General features: G+C 41.7%; 22 non-coding genes across 22 annotated transcripts; all 22 read right to left on the reverse strand.

Annotated features, from left to right (window-relative positions):
- Positions 1–100: 100 nt before the first annotated feature.
- On the reverse strand, positions 101–172 carry trnag-ucc (transfer RNA glycine (anticodon UCC)). Its single transcript has one exon. It is a non-coding gene; the product is annotated as a tRNA-Gly (tRNA).
- Positions 173–755: 583 nt separating this feature from the next.
- Positions 756–827, reverse strand: trnag-ucc (transfer RNA glycine (anticodon UCC)). The gene has a single exon. It is a non-coding gene; the product is annotated as a tRNA-Gly (tRNA).
- A 1,249-nt stretch (positions 828–2,076) lies between these two features.
- On the reverse strand, positions 2,077–2,148 carry trnag-ucc (transfer RNA glycine (anticodon UCC)). Its single transcript has one exon. It is a non-coding gene; the product is annotated as a tRNA-Gly (tRNA).
- A 1,238-nt stretch (positions 2,149–3,386) lies between these two features.
- trnag-ucc (transfer RNA glycine (anticodon UCC)) lies at positions 3,387–3,458 on the reverse strand. The gene has a single exon. It is a non-coding gene; the product is annotated as a tRNA-Gly (tRNA).
- Positions 3,459–4,041: 583 nt separating this feature from the next.
- Positions 4,042–4,113, reverse strand: trnag-ucc (transfer RNA glycine (anticodon UCC)). The gene has a single exon. It is a non-coding gene; the product is annotated as a tRNA-Gly (tRNA).
- A 1,238-nt stretch (positions 4,114–5,351) lies between these two features.
- trnag-ucc (transfer RNA glycine (anticodon UCC)) lies at positions 5,352–5,423 on the reverse strand. Its single transcript has one exon. It is a non-coding gene; the product is annotated as a tRNA-Gly (tRNA).
- Positions 5,424–6,006: 583 nt separating this feature from the next.
- Positions 6,007–6,078, reverse strand: trnag-ucc (transfer RNA glycine (anticodon UCC)). The gene has a single exon. It is a non-coding gene; the product is annotated as a tRNA-Gly (tRNA).
- Positions 6,079–6,661: 583 nt separating this feature from the next.
- trnar-ucu (transfer RNA arginine (anticodon UCU)) lies at positions 6,662–6,733 on the reverse strand. The gene has a single exon. It is a non-coding gene; the product is annotated as a tRNA-Arg (tRNA).
- Positions 6,734–7,330: 597 nt separating this feature from the next.
- Positions 7,331–7,402, reverse strand: trnag-ucc (transfer RNA glycine (anticodon UCC)). The gene has a single exon. It is a non-coding gene; the product is annotated as a tRNA-Gly (tRNA).
- Positions 7,403–7,985: 583 nt separating this feature from the next.
- Positions 7,986–8,057, reverse strand: trnag-ucc (transfer RNA glycine (anticodon UCC)). The gene has a single exon. It is a non-coding gene; the product is annotated as a tRNA-Gly (tRNA).
- A 583-nt stretch (positions 8,058–8,640) lies between these two features.
- On the reverse strand, positions 8,641–8,712 carry trnag-ucc (transfer RNA glycine (anticodon UCC)). The gene has a single exon. It is a non-coding gene; the product is annotated as a tRNA-Gly (tRNA).
- Positions 8,713–9,295: 583 nt separating this feature from the next.
- Positions 9,296–9,367, reverse strand: trnag-ucc (transfer RNA glycine (anticodon UCC)). The gene has a single exon. It is a non-coding gene; the product is annotated as a tRNA-Gly (tRNA).
- Positions 9,368–9,950: 583 nt separating this feature from the next.
- On the reverse strand, positions 9,951–10,022 carry trnar-ucu (transfer RNA arginine (anticodon UCU)). The gene has a single exon. It is a non-coding gene; the product is annotated as a tRNA-Arg (tRNA).
- Positions 10,023–10,619: 597 nt separating this feature from the next.
- trnag-ucc (transfer RNA glycine (anticodon UCC)) lies at positions 10,620–10,691 on the reverse strand. The gene has a single exon. It is a non-coding gene; the product is annotated as a tRNA-Gly (tRNA).
- A 583-nt stretch (positions 10,692–11,274) lies between these two features.
- On the reverse strand, positions 11,275–11,346 carry trnag-ucc (transfer RNA glycine (anticodon UCC)). Its single transcript has one exon. It is a non-coding gene; the product is annotated as a tRNA-Gly (tRNA).
- Positions 11,347–11,929: 583 nt separating this feature from the next.
- Positions 11,930–12,001, reverse strand: trnag-ucc (transfer RNA glycine (anticodon UCC)). The gene has a single exon. It is a non-coding gene; the product is annotated as a tRNA-Gly (tRNA).
- Positions 12,002–12,584: 583 nt separating this feature from the next.
- trnag-ucc (transfer RNA glycine (anticodon UCC)) lies at positions 12,585–12,656 on the reverse strand. The gene has a single exon. It is a non-coding gene; the product is annotated as a tRNA-Gly (tRNA).
- A 583-nt stretch (positions 12,657–13,239) lies between these two features.
- On the reverse strand, positions 13,240–13,311 carry trnag-ucc (transfer RNA glycine (anticodon UCC)). Its single transcript has one exon. It is a non-coding gene; the product is annotated as a tRNA-Gly (tRNA).
- Positions 13,312–13,897: 586 nt separating this feature from the next.
- trnag-ucc (transfer RNA glycine (anticodon UCC)) lies at positions 13,898–13,969 on the reverse strand. The gene has a single exon. It is a non-coding gene; the product is annotated as a tRNA-Gly (tRNA).
- Positions 13,970–14,552: 583 nt separating this feature from the next.
- On the reverse strand, positions 14,553–14,624 carry trnag-ucc (transfer RNA glycine (anticodon UCC)). The gene has a single exon. It is a non-coding gene; the product is annotated as a tRNA-Gly (tRNA).
- Positions 14,625–15,207: 583 nt separating this feature from the next.
- Positions 15,208–15,279, reverse strand: trnar-ucu (transfer RNA arginine (anticodon UCU)). Its single transcript has one exon. It is a non-coding gene; the product is annotated as a tRNA-Arg (tRNA).
- Positions 15,280–17,176: 1,897 nt separating this feature from the next.
- On the reverse strand, positions 17,177–17,248 carry trnar-ucu (transfer RNA arginine (anticodon UCU)). The gene has a single exon. It is a non-coding gene; the product is annotated as a tRNA-Arg (tRNA).
- Between the last annotated feature and the right edge of the window lie 5 nt (positions 17,249–17,253).

A 17,253-nucleotide genomic window follows, 5' to 3' on the forward strand; every position in this document is an offset into this window, starting at 1 on the left:
AAACAGGTTGCTCAACAAAATCCATGAGCTGCGGCTGGAAGAACTCCTTGCAACCAGAGTCATCAGAGGTTCATTCCATTCTCAAGTAGAAATTGACAAATGTGATGGCTGGGAATCAAACCCAGGTCAACTGCTTGGAAAGCAACCATGCTTACCACTGCACCACCATCACACAGCTGAAAACTAACTTTGATAAACCGCACAGTAATCCTGCAGCTTTTTCTGAAGCCGTTTTTGTTCCTTCTGATGCAACTCGACAGATTTGATGAAAGGTAACATCACATGTAATGCAAGATAGACAGACAAAAGAAGGCATCGAAGGAACCAGCTAAAAATTGCAATATTTTGCTCACAATTAAATGAATTCCAGATTCACACAATGTATGTCAAGTGTCAACTGGGTATTCTTCAACATTCTTCCCATTTTGTCTGCCTCTGCCCTGTCAGGGAGCAAATCCCCAGAATTTAACTGGAAATGACTCACTGATGTTGAGGAATTTGAAATACTGCTGCTTGACTTGCAGGGCCTGAGCCCAGCTGCAACATTGACGTCTATGGTGATTGACAGTTCATACTATGAATTCAGGTAGCACTGTCGCCAGTACATTATGACACATTGACTTTGCATTGCAAGCATTCAAACATGACCCTTAGAAAACAGGTTGCTCAACAAAAGCCATGAGCTGATTCTGGAAGAACTGCCTTCAACCAGAGTCATCAGAGGTTCATTTCATTCTCAACTAGAAATTGACAAATGTGATGGCTGGGAATCAAACCCAGGTCAACTGCTTGGAAGGCAACCATGCTTACCACTGCACCACCATCACACAGCTGAAAACTAACTTTGATAAACCGCACAGTAATCCTGCAGCTTTTTCTGAAGCCGTTTTTGTTCCTTCTGATGCAACTCGACAGATTTGATGAAAGGTAACATCACATGTAATGCAAGATAGACAGATAAAAGAAAGCATCGAAGGAACCAGCTAAAAATTGCAATATTTTGCTCACAATTAAATGAATTCCAGATTCACACAATGTATGTCAAGTGTCAACTGGGTATTCTTCAACATTCTTTCCATTTTGTCTGCCTCTGCCCTGTTAGGGAGCAAATCCCCAGAATTTAACTAGAAATGACTCACTGATGTTGAGGAATTTGAAATACTGCTGCTTGACTTGCAGGGCCTGAGCCCAGCTGCAACATTGACGTCTATGGTGATTGACAGTTCATACTATGAATTCAGGTAGCACTGTCGCCAGTACATTATGACACATTGACTTTGCATTGCAAGCATTCAAACAGGACCCTTTGAAAACAGGTTGCTCAACAAAATCCATGAGCTGCTGCTGGAAGAACTGCTTGCAACCAGAGTCATCAAAAGTCCATTTCATCCACAAGTAGAAATTGACAAATGTGATGGCTTGGAATCAAACCCATGTCAACTGCTTGGAAGGCAACCATGCTTACCACTGCACCACCATCAAACAACTGAAAGCAAGATTTGATAAACCGCAGAGTAATCCTGCAGCTTTTTCTGAAGCTGTTTTTGTTCCTTCTGATGCAACTCGACAGATTTGATGAAAGGTAACATCACATGTAATGCAAGATAGACAGATAAAAGAAGGCATCGAAGGAACCAGCTAAAAATTGCAATATTTTGCTCACAATTAAATGAATTCCAGATTCACACAATGTATGTCAAGTGTCAACTGGGTATTCTTCAACATTCTTCCCATTTTGTCTGCCTCTGCCCTGTCAGGGAGCAAATCCCCAGAATTTAACTGGAAATGACTCACTGATGTTGAGGAATTTGAAAAACTGCTGCTTGACTTGCAGGGCCTGAGCCCAGCTGCAACATTGACGTCTATGGTGATTGACAGTTCATACTATGAATTCAGGTAGCACTGTCGCCAGTACATTATGACACATTGATGACACGTCGACTTTGCATTGCAAACATTCAAACATGACCCTTTGAAAACAGGTTGCTCAACAAAATCCATGAGCTGCGGCTGGAAGAACTCCTTGCAACCAGAGTCATCAGAGGTTCATTCCATTCTCAAGTAGAAATTGACAAATGTGATGGCTGGGAATCGAACCCAGGTCAACTGCTTGGAAGGCAACCATGCTTACCACTGCACCACCATCACACAGCTGAAAACTAACTTTGATAAACCGCACAGTAATCCTGCAGCTTTTTCTGAAGCCGTTTTTGTTCCTTCTGATGCAACTCGACAGATTTGATGAAAGGTAACATCACATGTAATGCAAGATAGACAGATAAAAGAAAGCATCGAAGGAACCAGCTAAAAATTGCAATATTTTGCTCACAATTAAATGAATTCCAGATTCACACAATGTATGTCAAGTGTCAACTGGGTATTCTTCAACATTCTTTCCATTTTGTCTGCCTCTGCCCTGTCAGGGAGCAAATCCCCAGAATTTAACTAGAAATGACTCACTGATGTTGAGGAATTTGAAATACTGCTGCTTGACTTGCAGGGCCTGAGCCCAGCTGCAACATTGACGTCTGTGGTGATTGACAGTTCATACTATGAATTCAGGTAGCACTGTCGCCAGTACATTATGACACATTGACTTTGCATTTCAAGCATTCAAACATGACCCTTAGAAAACAGGTTGCTCAACAAAATCCATGAGCTGATTCTGGAAGAACTGCCTTCAACCAGAGTCATCAGAGGTTCATTTCATTCTCAACTAGAAATTGACAAATGTGGTGGCTGGGAATCGAACACAGGTCAACTGCTTGGAAGGCAACCATGCTTACCACTGCACCACCATCACACAGCTGAAAACTAACTTTGATAAACCGCACAGTAATCCTGCAGCTTTTTCTGAAGCCGTTTTTGTTCCTTCTGATGCAACTCGACAGATTTGATGAAAGGTAACATCACATGTAATGCAAGATAGACAGATAAAAGAAAGCATCGAAGGAACCAGCTAAAAATTGCAATATTTTGCTCACAATTAAATGAATTCCAGATTCACACAATGTATGTCAAGTGTCAATTGGGTATTCTTCAACATTCTTTCCATTTTGTCTGCCTCTGCCCTCTCAGGGAGCAAATCCCCAGAATTTAACTGGAAATGACTCACTGATGTTGAGGAATTTGAAATACTGCTGCTTGACTTGCAGGGCCTGAGCCCAGCTGCAACATTGACGTCTATGGTGATTGACAGTTCATACTATGAATTCAGGTAGCACTGTCGCCAGTACATTATGACACATTGACTTTGCATTGCAAGCATTCAAACATGACCCTTAGAAAACAGGTTGCTCAACAAAATCCATGAGCTGATTCTGGAAGAACTGCCTTCAACCAGAGTCATCAGAGGTTCATTTCATTCTCAACTAGAAATTGACAAATGTGATGGCTGGGAATCGAACCCAGGTCAACTGCTTGGAAGGCAACCATGCTTACCACTGCACCACCATCACACAGCTGAAAACTAACTTTGATAAACCGCAGAGTAATCCTGCAGCTTTTTCTGAAGCCGTTTTTGTTCCTTCTGATGCAACTCGACAGATTTGATGAAAGGTAACATCACATGTAATGCAAGATAGACAGATAAAAGAAAGCATCGAAGGAACCAGCTAAAAATTGCAATATTATGCTCACAATTAAATGAATTCCAGATTCACACAATGTATGTCAAGTGTCAACTGGGTATTCTTCAACATTCTTTCCATTTTGTCTGCCTCTGCGCTCTCAGGGAGCAAATCCCCAGAATTTAACTGGAAATGACTCACTGATGTTGAGGAATTTGAAATACTGCTGCTTGACTTGCAGGGCCTGAGCCCAGCTGCAACATTGACGTCGATGGTGATTGACAGCTCATACTATGAATTCAGGTAGCACTGTCGCCAGTACATTATGACACATTGACTTTGCATTGCAAGCATTCAAACAGGACCCTTTGAAAACAGGTTGCTCAACAAAATCCATGAGCTGCTGCTGGAAGAACTGCTTGCAACCAGACTCATCAAAAGTCCATTTCATCCACAAGTAGAAATTGACAAATGTGATGGCTGGGAATCGAACCCAGGTCAACTGCTTGGAAGGCAACCATGCTTACCACTGCACCACCATCACACAGCTGAAAACTAACTTTGATAAACCGCACAGTAATCCTGCAGCTTTTTCTGAAGCCGTTTTTGTTCCTTCTGATGCAACTCGACAGATTTGATGAAAGGTAACATCACATGTAATGCAAGATAGACAGATAAAAGAAAGCATCGAAGGAACCAGCTAAAAATTGCAATATTTTGCTCACAATTAAATGAATTCCAGATTCACACAATGTATGTCAAGTGTCAACTGGGTATTCTTCAACATTCTTTCCATTTTGTCTGCCTCTGCCCTGTCAGGGAGCAAATCCCCAGAATTTAACTAGAAATGACTCACTGATGTTGAGGAATTTGAAATACTGCTGCTTGACTTGCAGGGCCTGAGCCCAGCTGCAACATTGACGTCTGTGGTGATTGACAGTTCATACTATGAATTCAGGTAGCACTGTCGCCAGTACATTATGACACATTGACTTTGCATTTCAAGCATTCAAACATGACCCTTAGAAAACAGGTTGCTCAACAAAATCCATGAGCTGATTCTGGAAGAACTGCCTTCAACCAGAGTCATCAGAGGTTCATTTCATTCTCAACTAGAAATTGACAAATGTGGTGGCTGGGAATCGAACACAGGTCAACTGCTTGGAAGGCAACCATGCTTACCACTGCACCACCATCACACAGCTGAAAACTAACTTTGATAAACCGCACAGTAATCCTGCAGCTTTTTCTGAAGCCGTTTTTGTTCCTTCTGATGCAACTCGACAGATTTGATGAAAGGTAACATCACATGTAATGCAAGATAGACAGATAAAAGAAAGCATCGAAGGAACCAGCTAAAAATTGCAATATTTTGCTCACAATTAAATGAATTCCAGATTCACACAATGTATGTCAAGTGTCAATTGGGTATTCTTCAACATTCTTTCCATTTTGTCTGCCTCTGCCCTCTCAGGGAGCAAATCCCCAGAATTTAACTGGAAATGACTCACTGATGTTGAGGAATTTGAAATACTGCTGCTTGACTTGCAGGGCCTGAGCCCAGCTGCAACATTGACGTCTATGGTGATTGACAGTTCATACTATGAATTCAGGTAGCACTGTCGCCAGTACATTATGACACATTGACTTTGCATTGCAAGCATTCAAACATGACCCTTAGAAAACAGGTTGCTCAACAAAATCCATGAGCTGATTCTGGAAGAACTGCCTTCAACCAGAGTCATCAGAGGTTCATTTCATTCTCAACTAGAAATTGACAAATGTGATGGCTGGGAATCGAACCCAGGTCAACTGCTTGGAAGGCAACCATGCTTACCACTGCACCACCATCACACAGCTGAAAACTAACTTTGATAAACCGCAGAGTAATCCTGCAGCTTTTTCTGAAGCCGTTTTTGTTCCTTCTGATGCAACTCGACAGATTTGATGAAAGGTAACATCACATGTAATGCAAGATAGACAGATAAAAGAAAGCATCGAAGGAACCAGCTAAAAATTGCAATATTATGCTCACAATTAAATGAATTCCAGATTCACACAATGTATGTCAAGTGTCAACTGGGTATTCTTCAACATTCTTTCCATTTTGTCTGCCTCTGCGCTCTCAGGGAGCAAATCCCCAGAATTTAACTGGAAATGACTCACTGATGTTGAGGAATTTGAAATACTGCTGCTTGACTTGCAGGGCCTGAGCCCAGCTGCAACATTGACGTCGATGGTGATTGACAGCTCATACTATGAATTCAGGTAGCACTGTCGCCAGTACATTATGACACATTGACTTTGCATTGCAAGCATTCAAACAGGACCCTTTGAAAACAGGTTGCTCAACAAAATCCATGAGCTGCTGCTGGAAGAACTGCTTGCAACCAGACTCATCAAAAGTCCATTTCATCCACAAGTAGAAATTGACAAATGTGATGGCTGGGAATCGAACCCAGGTCAACTGCTTGGAAGGCAACCATGCTTACCACTGCACCACCATCACACAGCTGAAAACTAACTTTGATAAACCGCACAGTAATCCTGCAGCTTTTTCTGAAGCCGTTTTTGTTCCTTCTGATGCAACTCGACAGATTTGATGAAAGGTAACATCACATGTAATGCAAGATAGACAGATAAAAGAAAGCATCGAAGGAACCAGCTAAAAATTGCAATATTTTGCTCACAATTAAATGAATTCCAGATTCACACAATGTATGTCAAGTGTCAACTGGGTATTCTTCAACATTCTTTCCATTTTGTCTGCCTCTGCCCTCTCAGGGAGCAAATCCCCAGAATTTAACTGGAAATGACTCACTGATGTTGAGGAATTTGAAATACTGCTGCTTGACTTGCAGGGCCTGAGCCCAGCTGCAACATTTACATCTATGGTGATTGACAGCTCATACTGTGAATTCAGGTAGCACTGTCGCCAGCACATCATGACACATTGACTTTGCATTGCAAGCATTCAAACAGGACCCTTTGAAAACAGGTTGCTCAACAAAATCCATGAGCTGATTCTGGAAGAACTGCCTTCAACCAGAGTCATCAGAAGTCCATTTCATCCACAAGTAGAAATTGACAAATGTGATGGCTGGGAATCGAACCCAGATCAACTGCTTAGAAGGCAACCATGCTTACCACTGCACCACCATCAAACAACTGAAAGCAAGATTTGATAAACCGCAGAGTAATCTTGCAGCTTTTCCTGAAGCTGTTTTTGTTCCTTCTGATGCAACTCGACAGATTTGATGAAAGGTAACATCACATGTAATGCAAGATAGACAGATAAAAGAAAGCATCGAAGGAACCAGCTAAAAATTGCAATATTTTGCTCACAATTAAATGAATTCCAGATTCACACAATGTATGTCAAGTGTCAACTGGGTATTCTTCAACATTCTTTCCATTTTGTCTGCCTCTGCCCTCTCAGGGAGCAATTCCCCAGAATTTAACTGGAAATGACTCACTGATGTTGTTAAAGAATTTGAAACACTGCTGCTTGACTTGCAGGGCCTGAGCCCAGCTGCAACATTGACGTCTATGGTGATTGACAGTTCATACTATGAATTCAGGTAGCACTGTCGCCAGTACATTATGAAACATTGATGACACGTCGACTTTGCATTGCAAACATTCAAACATGACCCTTTGAAAACAGGTTGCTCAACAAAATCCATGAGTTGCGGCTGGAAGAACTACTTGCAACCAGAGTCATCAGAGGTTCATTTCATTCTCAACTAGAAATTGACAAATGTGATGGCTGGGAATCGAACCCAGGTCAACTGCTTGGAAGGCAACCATGCTTACCACTGCACCACCATCACACAACTGAAAACTAACTTTGATAAACCGCACAGTAATCCTGCAGCTTTTTCTGAAGCCGTTTTTGTTCCTTCTGATGCAACTCGACAGATTTGATGAAAGGTAACATCACATGTGATGCAAGATAGACAGATAAAAGAAAGCATCGAAGGAACCAGCTAAAAATTGCAATATTTTGCTCACAATTAAATGAATTCCAGATTCACACAATGTATGTCAAGTGTCAACTGGGTATTCTTCAACATTCTTCCCATTTTGTCTGCCTCTGCCCTCTCAGGGAGCAAATCCCCAGAATTTAACTGGAAATGACTCACTGATGTTGTTGAGGAATTTGAAATACTGCTGCTTGACTTGCAGGGCCTGAGCCCAGCTGCAACATTGACATCTATGGTGATTGACAGCTCATACTATGAATTCAGGTGGCACTGTCGCCAGTACATTATGACACATTGACTTTGCATTGCAAGCATTCAAACAGGACCCTTTGAAAACAGGTTGCTCAACAAAATCCATGAGATGCTGGAAGAACTGCTTGCAACCAGAGTCATCAGAAGTCCATTTCATCCACAAGTAGAAATTGACAAATGTGATGGCTGGGAATCAAACCCAGATCAACTGCTTGGAAGGCAACCATGCTAACCACTGCACCACCATCACACAGCTGAAAACAACTTTTGATAAACCGCACAGTAATCCTGCAGCTTTTTCTGAAGCCGTTTTTGTTCCTTCTGATGCAACTCGACAGATTTGATGAAAGGTAACATCACATGTAATGCAAGATAGACAGATAAAAGAAAGCATCGAAGGAACCAGCTAAAAATTGCAATATTTTGCTCACAATTAAATGAATTCCAGATTCACACAATGTATGTCAAGTGTCAACTGGGTATTCTTCAACATTCTTTCAATTTTGTCTGCCTCTGCCCTCTCAGGGAGCAAATCCCCAGAATTTTACTGGAAATGACTCACTGATGTTGAGGAATTTGAAATACTGCTGCTTGACTTGCAGGGCCTGAGCCCAGCTGCAACATTTACATCTGTGGTGATTGACAGTTCATACTATGAATTCAGGTAGCACTGTCGCCAGTACATTATGACACATTGACTTTGCATTGCAAGCATTCAAACATGACCCTTAGAAAACAGGTTGCTCAACAAAATCCATGAGCTGATTCTGGAAGAACTGCCTTCAACCAGAGTCATCAGAGGTTCATTTCATTCTCAACTAGAAATTGACAAATGTGATGGCTGGGAATCGAACCCAGGTCAACTGCTTGGAAGGCAACCATGCTTACCACTGCACCACCATCACACAGCTGAAAACTAACTTTGATAAACCGCACAGTAATCCTGCAGCTTTTTCTGAAGCCGTTTTTGTTCCTTCTGATGCAACTCGACAGATTTGATGAAAGGTAACATCACATGTAATGCAAGATAGACAGATAAAAGAAAGCATCGAAGGAACCAGCTAAAAATTGCAATATTATGCTCACAATTAAATGAATTCCAGATTCACACAATGTATGTCAAGTGTCAACTGGGTATTCTTCAACATTCTTTCCATTTTGTCTGCCTCTGCGCTCTCAGGGAGCAAATCCCCAGAATTTAACTGGAAATGACTCACTGATGTTGAGGAATTTGAAATACTGCTGCTTGACTTGCAGGGCCTGAGCCCAGCTGCAACATTGACGTCGATGGTGATTGACAGCTCATACTATGAATTCAGGTAGCACTGTCGCCAGTACATTATGACACATTGACTTTGCATTGCAAGCATTCAAACAGGACCCTTTGAAAACAGGTTGCTCAACAAAATCCATGAGCTGCTGCTGGAAGAACTGCTTGCAACCAGACTCATCAAAAGTCCATTTCATCCACAAGTAGAAATTGACAAATGTGATGGCTGGGAATCGAACCCAAGTCAACTGCTTGGAAGGCAACCATGCTTACCACTGCACCACCATCACACAGCTGAAAACTAACTTTGATAAACCGCACAGTAATCCTGCAGCTTTTTCTGAAGCCGTTTTTGTTCCTTCTGATGCAACTCGACAGATTTGATGAAAGGTAACATCACATGTAATGCAAGATAGACAGATAAAAGAAAGCATCGAAGGAACCAGCTAAAAATTGCAATATTTTGCTCACAATTAAATGAATTCCAGATTCACACAATGTATGTCAAGTGTCAACTGGGTATTCTTCAACATTCTTTCCATTTTGTCTGCCTCTGCCCTCTCAGGGAGCAAATCCCCAGAATTTAACTGGAAATGACTCACTGATGTTGAGGAATTTGAAATACTGCTGCTTGACTTGCAGGGCCTGAGCCCAGCTGCAACATTTACATCTATGGTGATTGACAGCTCATACTGTGAATTCAGGTAGCACTGTCGCCAGCACATCATGACACATTGACTTTGCATTGCAAGCATTCAAACAGGACCCTTTGAAAACAGGTTGCTCAACAAAATCCATGAGCTGATTCTGGAAGAACTGCCTTCAACCAGAGTCATCAGAGGTTCATTTCATTCTCAACTAGAAATTGACAAATGTGATGGCTGGGAATCGAACCCAGGTCAACTGCTTAGAAGGCAACCATGCTTACCACTGCACCACCATCAAACAACTGAAAGCAAGATTTGATAAACCGCAGAGTAATCTTGCAGCTTTTCCTGAAGCTGTTTTTGTTCCTTCTGATGCAACTCGACAGATTTGATGAAAGGTAACATCACATGTAATGCAAGATAGACAGATAAAAGAAAGCATCGAAGGAACCAGCTAAAAATTGCAATATTTTGCTCACAATTAAATGAATTCCAGATTCACACAATGTATGTCAAGTGTCAACTGGGTATTCTTCAACATTCTTTCCATTTTGCCTGCCTCTGCCCTCTCAGGGAGCAATTCCCCAGAATTTAACTGGAAATGACTCACTGATGTTGTTAAAGAATTTGAAACACTGCTGCTTGACTTGCAGGGCCTGAGCCCAGCTGCAACATTGACGTCTATGGTGATTGACAGTTCATACTATGAATTCAGGTAGCACTGTCGCCAGTACATTATGAAACATTGATGACACGTCGACTTTGCATTGCAAACATTCAAACATGACCCTTTGAAAACAGGTTGCTCAACAAAATCCATGAGTTGCGGCTGGAAGAACTACTTGCAACCAGAGTCATCAGAGGTTCATTTCATTCTCAACTAGAAATTGACAAATGTGATGGCTGGGAATCGAACCCAGGTCAACTGCTTGGAAGGCAACCATGCTTACCACTGCACCACCATCACACAACTGAAAACTAACTTTGATAAACCGCACAGTAATCCTGCAGCTTTTTCTGAAGCCGTTTTTGTTCCTTCTGATGCAACTCGACAGATTTGATGAAAGGTAACATCACATGTGATGCAAGATAGACAGATAAAAGAAAGCATCGAAGGAACCAGCTAAAAATTGCAATATTTTGCTCACAATTAAATGAATTCCAGATTCACACAATGTATGTCAAGTGTCAACTGGGTATTCTTCAACATTCTTCCCATTTTGTCTGCCTCTGCCCTCTCAGGGAGCAAATCCCCAGAATTTAACTGGAAATGACTCACTGATGTTGTTGAGGAATTTGAAATACTGCTGCTTGACTTGCAGGGCCTGAGCCCAGCTGCAACATTGACATCTATGGTGATTGACAGCTCATACTATGAATTCAGGTGGCACTGTCGCCAGTACATTATGACACATTGACTTTGCATTGCAAGCATTCAAACAGGACCCTTTGAAAACAGGTTGCTCAACAAAATCCATGAGATGCTGGAAGAACTGCTTGCAACCAGAGTCATCAGAAGTCCATTTCATCCACAAGTAGAAATTGACAAATGTGATGGCTGGGAATCAAACCCAGGTCAACTGCTTGGAAGGCAACCATGCTTACCACTGCACCACCATCACACAGCTGAAAACAACCTTTGATAAACCGCACAGTAATCCTGCAGCTTTTTCTGAAGCCGTTTTTGTTCCTTCTGATGCAACTCGACAGATTTGATGAAAGGTAACATCACATGTAATGCAAGATAGACAGATAAAAGAAAGCATCGAAGGAACCAGCTAAAAATTGCAATATTTTGCTCACAATTAAATGAATTCCAGATTCACACAATGTATGTCAAGTGTCAACTGGGTATTCTTCAACATTCTTTCCATTTTGTCTGCCTCTGCCCTCTCAGGGAGCAAATCCCCAGAATTTTACTGGAAATGACTCACTGATGTTGAGGAATTTGAAATACTGCTGCTTGACTTGCAGGGCCTGAGCCCAGCTGCAACATTTACATCTGTGGTGATTGACAGTTCATACTATGAATTCAGGTAGCACTGTCGCCAGTACATTATGACACATTGACTTTGCATTGCAAGCATTCAAACATGACCCTTTCAAAACAGGTTGCTCAACAAAATCCATGAGCTGCGGCTGGAAGAACTGCCTTCAACCAGAGTCATCAGAGGTTCATTTCATTCTCAACTAGAAATTGACAAATGTGATGGCTGGGAATCGAACCCAGGTCAACTGCTTGGAAGGCAACCATGCTTACCACTGCACCACCATCACACAGCTGAAAACTAACTTTGATAAACCGCACAGTAATCCTGCAGCTTTTTCTGAAGCCGTTTTTGTTCCTTCTGATGCAACTCGACAGATTTGATGAAAGGTAACATCACATGTAATGCAAGATAGACAGATAAAAGAAAGCATCGAAGGAACCAGCTAAAAATTGCAATATTATGCTCACAATTAAATGAATTCCAGATTCACACAATGTATGTCAAGTGTCAACTGGGTATTCTTCAACATTCTTTCCATTTTGTCTGCCTCTGCGCTCTCAGGGAGCAAATCCCCACAATTTAACTGGAAATGACTCACTGATGTTGAGGAATTTGAAATACTGCTGCTTGACTTGCAGGGCCTGAGCCCAGCTGCAACATTGACGTCGATGGTGATTGACAGCTCATACTATGAATTCAGGTAGCACTGTCGCCAGTACATTATGACACATTGACTTTGCATTGCAAGCATTCAAACAGGACCCTTTGAAAACAGGTTGCTCAACAAAATCCATGAGCTGCTGCTGGAAGAACTGCTTGCAACCAGACTCATCAAAAGTCCATTTCATCCACAAGTAGAAATTGACAAATGTGATGGCTGGGAATCGAACCCAGGTCAACTGCTTGGAAGGCAACCATGCTTACCACTGCACCACCATCACACAGCTGAAAACTAACTTTGATAAACCGCACAGTAATCCTGCAGCTTTTTCTGAAGCCGTTTTTGTTCCTTCTGATGCAACTCGACAGATTTGATGAAAGGTAACATCACATGTAATGCAAGATAGACAGATAAAAGAAAGCATCGAAGGAACCAGCTAAAAATTGCAATATTTTGCTCACAATTAAATGAATTCCAGATTCACACAATGTATGTCAAGTGTCAACTGGGTATTCTTCAACATTCTTTCCATTTTGTCTGCCTCTGCCCTCTCAGGGAGCAAATCCCCAGAATTTAACTGGAAATGACTCACTGATGTTGAGGAATTTGAAATACTGCTGCTTGACTTACAGGGCCTGAGCCCAGCTGCAACATTTACATCTATGGTGATTGACAGCTCATACTGTGAATTCAGGTAGCACTGTCGCCAGCACATTATGACACATTGACTTTGCATTGCAAGCATTCAAACAGGACCCTTTGAAAACAGGTTGCTCAACAAAATCCATGAGCTGATTCTGGAAGAACTGCCTTCAACCAGAGTCATCAGAAGTCCATTTCATCCACAAGTAGAAATTGACAAATGTGATGGCTGGGAATCGAACCCAGGTCAACTGCTTGGAAGGCAACCATGCTTACCACTGCACCACCATCAAACAACTGAAAGCAAAATTTGATAAACCGCAGAGTAATCTTGCAGCTTTTCCTGAAGCTGTTTTTGTTCCTTCTGATGCAACTCGACAGATTTGATGAAAGGTAACATCACATGTAATGCAAGATAGACAGATAAAAGAAAGCATCGAAGGAACCAGCTAAAAATTGCAATATTTTGCTCACAATTAAATGAATTCCAGATTCACACAATGTATGTCAAGTGTCAACTGGGTATTCTTCAACATTCTTTCCATTTTGTCTGCCTCTGCCCTCTCAGGGAGCAATTCCCCAGAATTTAACTGGAAATGACTCACTGATGTTGTTAAACAATTTGAAACACTGCTGCTTGACTTGCAGGGCCTGAGCCCAGCTGCAACATTGACGTCTATGGTGATTGACAGTTCATACTATGAATTCAGGTAGCACTGTCGCCAGTACATTATGACACATTGACTTTGCATTGCAAGCATTCAAACATGACCCTTAGAAAACAGGTTGCTCAACAAAATCCATGAGCTGATTCTGGAAGAACTGCCTTCAACCAGAGTCATCAGAGGTTCATTTCATTCTCAACTAGAAATTGACAAATGTGATGGCTGGGAATCGAACCCAGGTCAACTGCTTGGAAGGCAACCATGCTTACCACTGCACCACCATCACACAGCTGAAAACTAACTTTGATAAACCGCACAGTAATCCTGCAGCTTTTTCTGAAGCCGTTTTTGTTCCTTCTGATGCAACTCGACAGATTTGATGAAAGGTAACATCACATGTAATGCAAGATAGACAGATAAAAGAAAGCATCGAAGGAACCAGCTAAAAATTGCAATATTATGCTCACAATTAAATGAATTCCAGATTCACACAATGTATGTCAAGTGTCAACTGGGTATTCTTCAACATTCTTTCCATTTTGTCTGCCTCTGCGCTCTCAGGGAGCAAATCCCCAGAATTTAACTGGAAATGACTCACTGATGTTGAGGAATTTGAAATACTGCTGCTTGACTTGCAGGGCCTGAGCCCAGCTGCAACATTGACGTCGATGGTGATTGACAGTTCATACTATGAATTCAGGTAGCACTGTCGCCAGTACATTATGACACATTGACTTTGCATTGCAAGCATTCAAACAGGACCCTTTGAAAACAGGTTGCTCAACAAAATCCATGAGCTGCTGCTGGAAGAACTGCTTGCAACCAGACTCATCAAAAGTCCATTTCATCCACAAGTAGAAATTGACAAATGTGATGGCTGGGAATCGAACCCAAGTCAACTGCTTGGAAGGCAACCATGCTTACCACTGCACCACCATCACACAGCTGAAAACTAACTTTGATAAACCGCACAGTAATCCTGCAGCTTTTTCTGAAGCTGTTTTTGTTCCTTCTGATGCAACTCGACAGATTTGATGAAAGGTAACATCACATGTAATGCAAGATAGACAGATAAAAGAAAGCATCGAAGGAACCAGCTAAAAATTGCAATATTTTGCTCACAATTAAATGAATTCCAGATTCACACAATGTATGTCAAGTGTCAACTGGGTATTCTTCAACATTCTTTCCATTTTGTCTGCCTCTGCCCTCTCAGGGAGCAAATCCCCAGAATTTAACTGGAAATGACTCACTGATGTTGAGGAATTTGAAATACTGCTGCTTGACTTGCAGGGCCTGAGCCCAGCTGCAACATTGACATCTGTGGTGATTGACAGCTCATACTGTGAATTCAGGTAGCACTGTCGCCAGTACATTATGACACATTGACTTTGCATTGCAAGCATTCAAACAGGACCCTTTGAAAACAGGTTGCTCAACAAAATCCATGAGCTGATTCTGGAAGAACTGCCTTCAACCAGAGTCATCAGAAGTCCATTTCATCCACAAGTAGAAATTGACAAATGTGATGGCTGGGAATCGAACCCAGGTCAACTGCTTAGAAGGCAACCATGCTTACCACTGCACCACCATCAAACAACTGAAAGCAAGATTTGATAAACCGCAGAGTAATCTTGCAGCTTTTCCTGAAGCTGTTTTTGTTCCTTCTGATGCAACTCGACAGATTTGATGAAAGGTAACATCACATGTAATGCAAGATAGACAGATAAAAGAAAGCATCGAAGGAACCAGCTAAAAATTGCAATATTTTGCTCACAATTAAATGAATTCCAGATTCACACAATGTATGTCAAGTGTCAACTGGGTATTCTTCAACATTCTTTCCATTTTGTCTGCCTCTGCCCTCTCAGGGAGCAATTCCCCAGAATTTAACTGGAAATGACTCACTGATGTTGTTAAAGAATTTGAAACACTGCTGCTTGACTTGCAGGGCCTGAGCCCAGCTGCAACATTGACGTCTATGGTGATTGACAGTTCATACTATGAATTCAGGTAGCACTGTCGCCAGTACATTATGACACATTGACTTTGCATTGCAAACATTCAAACATGACCCTTTGAAAACAGGTTGCTCAACAAAATCCATGAGCTGCGGCTGGAAGAACTGCTTGCAACCAGAGTCATCAGAGGTTCATTCCATTCTCAAGTAGAAATTGACAAATGGGATGGCTGGGAATCAAACCCAGGTCAACTGCTTGGAAGGCAACCATGCTTACCACTGCACCACCATCACACAGCTGAAAACAACCTTTGATAAACCGCACAGTAATCCTGCAGCTTTTTCTGAAAACGTTTTTGTTCCTTCTGATGCAACTCGACAGATTTGATGAAAGGTAACATCATATGTAATGCAAGATAGACAGATAAAAGAAGGCATCGAAGGAACCAGCTAAAAATTGCAATATTTTGCTCACAATTAAATGAATTCCAGATTCACACAATGTATGTCAAGTGTCAACTGGGTATTCTTCAACATTCTTTCCATTTTGTCTGCCTCTGCCCTCTCAGGGAGCAAATCCCCAGAATTTAACTGGAAATGACTCACTGATGTTGAGGAATTTGAAATACTGCTGCTTGACTTGCAGGGCCTGAGCCCAGCTGCAACATTTACATCGATGGTGATTGACAGTTCATACTGTGAATTCAGGTAGCACTGTCGCCAGTACATTATGACACATTGACTTTGCATTGCAAGCATTCAAACAGGACCCTTTGAAAACAGGTTGCTCAACAAAATCCATGAGCTGCTGCTGGAAGAAATGCTTGCAACCAGAGTCATCAAAAGTCCATTTCATCCACAAGTAGAAATTGACAAATGTGATGGCTGGGTATCAAACCCAGGTCAACTGCTTGGAAGGCAACCATGCTTACCACTGCACCACCATCAAACAACTGAAAGCAAGATTTGATAAACCGCAGAGTAAACCTGCAGCTTTTCCTGAAGATGTTTTTGTTCCTTCTGATGCAACTCGACAGATTTGATGAAAGGTAACATCACATGTAATGCAAGATAGACAGATAAAAGAAAGCATCGAAGGAACCAGCTAAAAATTGCAATATTTTGCTCACAATTAAATGAATTCCAGATTCACACAATGTATGTCAAGTGTCAACTGGGTATTCTTCAACATTCTTTCCATTTTGTCTGCCTCTGCCCTCTCAGGGAGCAAATCCCCAGAATTTAACTGGAAATGACTCACTGATGTAGAGGAATTTGAAATACTGCTGCTTGACTTGCAAGGGCCTGAGCCCAGCTGCAACATTTACGTCTATGGTGATTGACAGCTCATACTTTGAATTCAGGTCGCACTGTCGCCAGTACATTATGACACATTGACTTTGCATTGCAAGCATTCAAACAGGACCCTTTGAAAACAGGTTGCTCAACAAAATCCATGAGCTGCTGCTGGAAGAAATGCTTGCAACCAGAGTCATCAAAAGTCCATTTCATCCACAAGTAGAAATTGACAAATGTGATGGCTGGGAATCGAACCCAGGTCAACTGCTTAGAAGGCAACCATGCTTACCACTGCACCACCATCAAACAAC

Source organism: Pristiophorus japonicus, chromosome 19 (genome assembly GCF_044704955.1).
Source record: "Pristiophorus japonicus isolate sPriJap1 chromosome 19, sPriJap1.hap1, whole genome shotgun sequence".
Lineage (NCBI taxonomy): Eukaryota > Metazoa > Chordata > Chondrichthyes > Pristiophoridae > Pristiophorus > Pristiophorus japonicus.